This window comes from Aethalodelphis obliquidens, unplaced genomic scaffold (assembly GCF_003676395.1).
Source record: "Aethalodelphis obliquidens isolate GAN/ISIS:26980383/991018 unplaced genomic scaffold, ASM367639v1 scaffold22, whole genome shotgun sequence".
NCBI classification, from domain to species: Eukaryota; Metazoa; Chordata; class Mammalia; order Artiodactyla; family Delphinidae; genus Aethalodelphis; species Aethalodelphis obliquidens.
In genome coordinates this window covers 17,243,554-17,250,661 of record NW_020837966.1, presented here as the reverse complement: position 1 = coordinate 17,250,661, position 7,108 = coordinate 17,243,554, and positions in this window count along the sequence as shown.

The window sequence follows — 7,108 nt, the reverse complement described above, 5'->3', positions numbered from 1 at the left end:
CACACACACACACACACACACACACACACACACACACACACACACACTTACACACACTCCACTCCAAAACCAAGCAATAATATATAGGCATTGTAGGAATCATAGTCTGCAGAGGTGGAGACTTTCATTGACTAAAATAGTTTTATGTGCTCCCCTGCAGAGCATTTAAACTCCTCAAGCCACAGTTCCTCCAGCAAGAATCTTCTGTCACATTTGTATAATCATTGCTTTCCCCTAACCAAGGGACATTTAGCCCCAGAATAATGGCAAGTGTCCATCTCCTGCAAACAGAAAATTGCTCCATTGGGGAGATTTGTAATTACAGAATTTGTTTTTCCATGTACTAGAGCCTAATATTTACAGCCTATGACTGTGAAGTCAGTCAGTAATGGGTTCAAATTCCAGCTCTGTAACTTCCAAACAATGAGTCCTTGAGACAGTTATTTCATTTCTTGTGCTTCAGCTTTCTCATCTGCAAAATGGAATAGTTAAGAGAACCCACCTCACAGAGGTGTTGCTTAAGTTGGGTGAGGAGATTCATGTCAAAGATCTTCAAGCAGTGCTTAGTGAAAAAAAATTCAATAAATATTAACTGCCATTATTATTAATTAAGAGTGTGGCTCCTTTTTCTGCTTCACAGTTACAATATGTTGAGTGATTTGTTAGGTATTAAGACAGGACACAAGTGATGTAAACTGGAAAATCCAGGCTGTTATATGGAGACTACCAATTAAAAAACCATGGATGTCAGAGGTCAGAGTAGATGTTTAGCCTTAGCTAGTAAGATGACCCCCTTATGTGGCTTGAATCCCATTTCAGAGAATTCAAGAAAGGGGCCCCAAACTCTGCAGCTTTTTTTTCTTCTCCTCCTGACATGAGGGAGAGGCTTCAGAAATCCTTGGCCAATTTAAGGCTTGACCAATTTAAAGCTGACAATTGCCTGCCAGTCTGTACTGTTCAAAAGATGAGTGATAATGAGGAGTTTCCTAATTACCAGGGTTTCAGGCTTCTCTCATTATAAATCTCCTCGTGGGGTGTAGCTAATTGGTACTGTCAAGGAGAGAAATTTAGAAAGATTTAGATAATAAGCAGATATTGAATTCAGTTAGGATGACTATTTTCTACTATTTCTGTTCATAGCCCTCTTATATAATAAACCTCCCATCTCTCTGCTCACTTGTTGGAAGAAACGGGGTTCTGTCCCTCCTCTTTCTACCTCAGTGGTGCATTGGTAAGAAGAGAAGTTTGTGGAATATTACTCCTACTCGTCACTGGAGGGTTTAAAAAATCTAAACCTGAAATCATTAGATAGCATCTCACTAGATTAGTTTTTAAGGCTCAAGTACCATGTCTTGTGAAAGGAACTTGGACTTCTAAAAATGGAAGACAAAGTTCCAAATCTCATCTTGCTACTTTATAACACATGGGAACAGAAGTGGCTTACGCCACTACTCAGAGACTCGGTTTCCTCATCTGTAAGACAAAGAAAAGAACATCCACTTCACAGAAGTCTCAGTAAGGTAAATTAGATAAAAACGTAAGCATAGTGGCTGCCCATAGAAGATAGTTGGTAACTTTTTAAATTAAATAAGTAGGACTCTTATTAGATAGATTTTTTAAAAATACAATTTTCAGGCACTTCTTCTTACCTATGCCTGATTGCCACTTCAAACCCAAACAAGTAAACTTGAAAACAACAAGATATTTAAAGAGAATGTTTCATTCAAATTCTTATCACTATCATAAGAAATTAATGTGACGCTCTCTGAAATGCACCCCTTAGATTTACATATGTCAGCAAACATGTAAGTCCAAGTGTGTGTGTGCATGTGTGTGTGTGAGACACACAACACACACGTACATACACACAATATTACTGATTAGTAGCCCAACCATCCTTCAATAGGATATAATACTGTGAAGAAGTAGTGTGCAGGAATAATAATACTATGCACACAATAAAACTAATTAGATAATTCTGTATTTCAGATGTCATATATGATCTCAAATATAATATTGTTAAGTGAAAAACAGCAAGTGTGTATGGTTTTCTGGTTTTGATATAAAAAAGAAAAGGGTAGATGGGCACAAATACTTGTATATGCTGTCTCTGGAAGGATGTACCCCAAATTAGCATCTCTGAACTCCAGTGGAGAGGCAAATGGTGGACTTTGGGTCACGAGCCAGAGGGAAACTTTCTTCTGTAAAGTTTGAATTTTAACAGATGCGCGCATATTTTATTGCAAAGAGAAAGAAAGAGATGAAGAGTGCTGAGATAATTTGTAATCACCTGCAACAGGAACTCTAATCCTAGCAATTTAGGAGAATCACCTATAGAGCTTATTAAGCATACAGATTCTGGGGCCGCATCCCAGAGCTTCTGATAGAGAATTGAGGTGTGTGGCAGCAAATGAGGAATTCACATTTAAGTGTAATATCCTTTCTTTCTGACAAGCAGACAGGTTTGAAAATCACTGGCCGAGGGCAAAAATCTCTCTGTGCTTTTCAAACTAAGCAATTCAAACTGTCTTCAGGTATCAAGGCAGTGTCTGGGGCCTATGGTTGGAACTGGTAGGGGTGGCAGTGGCTGGGGGAGAATGGAAGTGAGGCCAAGGGCAGTGGTTAGTAGACAAGGATGGAGACACACACACACAAAAGCCCTGCTTTCAACTACTACATATTCTGGGAGATTACCAGAAATTTCTTTTGAGAAAGGGATTCTGCTGCTAAAAATATTCCAAAATTATTGTTCCATCTGAAGGAAATTATTCTTATGGCATCACTTCCAAGCAATGGGTCATCCCCAAGTGGAAAAAGAGCCGATTTGTTTTCCTCCTATTCTTATTCTCCAAAATACATGTATGCAAAAATATATGTGCACTTGTATTCACATACACAACATACAATATGTGCACATGTAGATCTCTTGCCATAGGAACAAAGACTTCTTCATGTGTATATCCTCCACCACAAAGGGCAGTAAGCTTTTTCCATAAAGGACAAAGGAGTAAATAATTTAAGCTTTGCAGATCATATAGTCTCTGTGTAATCGACTCAGCTCTGTCGTTGACATGTGAAAACAGCCATAGACAATAGATAAATGAATGGGTATGGCTATGTGCCAATAAAACTTTATTTATGGACACTGAAATCTGAACTTAATATAATTGTTTTAAAGACAATTTTTCAGAGCAAAATTGAGAGGAGGGTACAGAGACTTCCCACATACCCCCTTTTCCCACACATGCAGATCTTCCTCCCCCATTATCAACATCCCCCACCAGAAAGGTCCATTTTTCACCAAGGGTGAACCTGCATCAACACATCATAATCACCCAAACTCCGTAGTTTGCCTTAGGGTTCACTCTTTTTTTTTTAGGGTTCAGTCTTGGACAAATGCATTACATGTATAATGATTATCCATCATTACAATCTTAAACAAAGGATCTTCCCTAAAAATCCTCTGTGCCCTAGCTATTCATCTCAGCCACCACCCCTCCACACACACACTCCACCCCGGCAAGCATCTTTTTATTGTCTCCATAATTTTGTGTTTTCCAGAATGTCACAGAGTTGGAATCATACAGTATGTAGCATTTTCAGATTGGCTTCTTTCACTTAGTAGTATGCTTTTAAGTTTCCTCCATGTCTTTACATGGCTGATAAGCTCATTTTCCTTTTTAGTGCTGAATGATATTCCATTGTCTGGATGTACACAGTTATTATTTTTCCATTCACCTACTGAAAGACATCTTGGTTGCTTCCAAGTTTTGGCAATTATGAATAAACAGCTGTAAACAGCTGTGTGCAGCTTTTCAAGTAGAAATAAGTTTTCATCTCCTTTGGGTAAATACCAAGGAGCATGACTGCTGGATCATATGGTAAGGGTATGTGTACTTTTACAAGAAACTACCAAACTGTCTTCCAAAGTAGCAACTTCATATAATTTTCACGTATCATGAAATCATGGTCACCTTTTAATTTCTTTTCTACCATTTAAAATATAAAAACCATTCCTAACTTGTGTAACATACAAAAACAAGTGGTGGGCTGGATTTGGCCATCCTATAGTAATTGGTTGACTGTTCCTTTGTCATCCAATTTTTTTTTTTTTTTTTTCTGTACACAGGCCTCTCACTGTTGTGGCCTCTCCCGTTGCGGAGCACAGGCTCCGGACATGCAGGCTCAGCGGCCATGGCTCATGGGCCCAGCCGCTCCGCGGCATGTGGGATCTTCCCGGACCAGGGCACGAACCCGTGTCCCCTGCATCGGCAGGCGGACTCTCAACTACTGCGCCACCAGGGAAGCCCTGTCATCCAATTTAAATGACATTTTTTCCCCTTCTTTGGCATTCGACAAACTTATTCATCTCTCTTAGCATCAGAGTTCTCATCTTTAAAATGGAGTGGTTAGTGGGCCGAATATAACAGAACTACTTGAGAATTATGTTGAAACATCTATGTCTGGTACCCTTCCATCTCCATACACTAATGCATTCACATTTTCTTGGTGTTTTATTTGTCAGGATTCTTTCAAATGCAAATAATAAAAATCCAATTCACACTGGCTTCAACAGTAAAGGATATTTTTTTAGCTTATACATAACAAAAAGCTCAGATACAGTTGCATCCAGAGGTTTAGGCAATGTCACTGGGGACAGATCCCTCTCCATTCCTCCATGCTGTTTTCTACCTTGTTGACCATACTGTCAGACAACTTCTCTTCCAAGGATGGTATCTGGCAGCTCCAGGCTTACATCATCCCAAGTTTATGGTCAGTCGAAAAGGAGCATATCTCTTTTTCAGGTGCTCAAGCAAAACATCAGAATTAGCTTAGATTGAACCAGATTGGCTTGGCTTAGGGTAAATATCCTTCTTGGAATATATCGCATGGTTTTATGAATGTGATATTCCGCTGATTGGGTCTTTGTCACACATCTACTCCTGCAGCAGAGGGTAAAGGGGAGGTGAAAGCCATGCCATTCAAAGATATGAACTAAGGGACTTCCCCAGTGGTCCAGTGGTTAAGAATCCATCCTGCAATGCCGGGGATGCCAGTTCAATCCCTGGTTGGGGAACTAAGATCCCACATGATGCAGGGCAACTAAGTCCACGCGCCACAACAAGAGAGAAGCCTGCGCACCTCAACGAAAGATCCCACGTGCTGCAACTAAGGCCTGATGCAGCCGAAAATAAATAAACAAATATATTTTTAAAAAGAGACCAAAAAAATTACATTATTAAAAAAAACAAAAAGATATGAACTAAGAGTGGGAGAAAGATGCTCCTCCAAAACAAAATCCCCACGCTGTTATCTGATTAAAAAAAGAACAGAGTTGGGCAGCAAAGCTCACAAATGTAAACTTCAGAGTTCTTACTCACAGAATCTGATATCATTGAGAGTCTGGCCTAATTTCTTGCCAACTCCATGGCAATGGAATGAGAGATATTTGCATAACTGATGATTTTGTTTTTGCAGTTGTTGATTTTATTGGATGTTTTACAATGTTTCAAAGAACTGTGCCTTTTCAGTCTTTATGTTGTTTGTCTCTCCAGAGAGAAATGACTTCAGAGAATTAGATCACTAAGGTTTAATCTCTCCCAAGAGGCCTAATGTGGATAGCACTCTCCTTTCTTGTACCATTTCGTTATTCTCAACAAATTCCTTCCTTCCAATGATTCTACTAGATGCTGAAAATCCAACCACAGAAAGTTTAAGCTTTCTTATCAACCACCAGGCATTCAGTGGGCGTACCTCAGAATTCTGTCTTATCCACTGCTTTTAGTAAAGACACAGATCATTCAAGACAGCCTAATCTTTTTCTTCAGAGATTTCACTAGTGACAGTCCAGGAGCAGTGTCTGAGTTTTAATAAAAACATAGAAATATACTCCATAAACTGTAACTATTCATTGTAGTAGGGTTGACTTGCCCTTTTATGGCCATTAAAATGCACCCTACCTTTGTTCTTTTCCTGTCATTCCAATTGGTCTGGTTCTTCTCTGATCCTCTCAGTCCTGCTTTCTATCTCTCTGTGAATCATTTTCTTTCTTCTAGTCCCTACTTGTCTTCTCCAGGCTAAGAGCTCTTCTCTTTCTATACCTACTCCTTTATTTATTTCATTTGTTCTCACATTTCAATGATCACTTTATCCTGAGTAGTACCAGCTACTGTTTGTTGAGTGTCTTCTGTATATTTGCTGCTCTCAATGGCTCTGAGAGGTAGCTGGCATTACTTACATCTCACAGTAAGGATCAGTGACTTACTAAAGGTCACACAGATAGTAATTGGGAGAGTTGGAGTTCAAGACTGGTCTATCTGACTTCAGAGTCCACTCCCTTTCCACTACACTTCACTATATTAATTGTCTTGTTCTATTATTCAGCCCAGATCTCTTGAGCACCTGCTGTGAACACAAAAGACCCAGTCCCTGTCTTCAAAGAGCTCACAGTCTAGCAAGGGAGATAAGCAGTCAATTTAATTACAATATAACTGCTATGACAGAAGCATGCATACTTTGCAAAATTACATCTACATCCCAGACCTCTTGCCTGAGTTCCATGCCCATATCACCAAGGACCTGTTGAACATTTTCATTTGGATATTGTTTTCATTATGTATTGCTGCCTAACAAAAACCCAAAGCGTACTGGCTTAAAATAACAATGATTTATTATTTCTCATCAATTTTCAGATTGACTGAGCTCAGCTGAGTAGTTCTTCTGCTGCAGTTACTTCCCTGCCTACACTCAGCTAGTAGTTTGGCTGAGGCTGGAACATGCAAGATGTACTCTCAATAGCCCTGTATCTCTCTGCCCAAGTCCTCTCCACATTCTGTGGTTTAGCCTGAGCTTCCTTATATCATGGTGGCTGGTTCCAAGAGGACAAGACTCAATGCACAGACACTCATGAAGCCTCTTCCTGCACTATGTTAATGTCTCATCAGCCAAATAAGTCACATGGCTAAACACAGAGTCAATGTGGGAGGGAACTATACAACAGCATGACTACTAGAGCCATAGATCACTAGGGACCACCAAAGAGACGGTCCACCATAGGGGTCCATTTTTCACTTCCATATCTTAAACTGAAATCACCATGTGCCTTCAA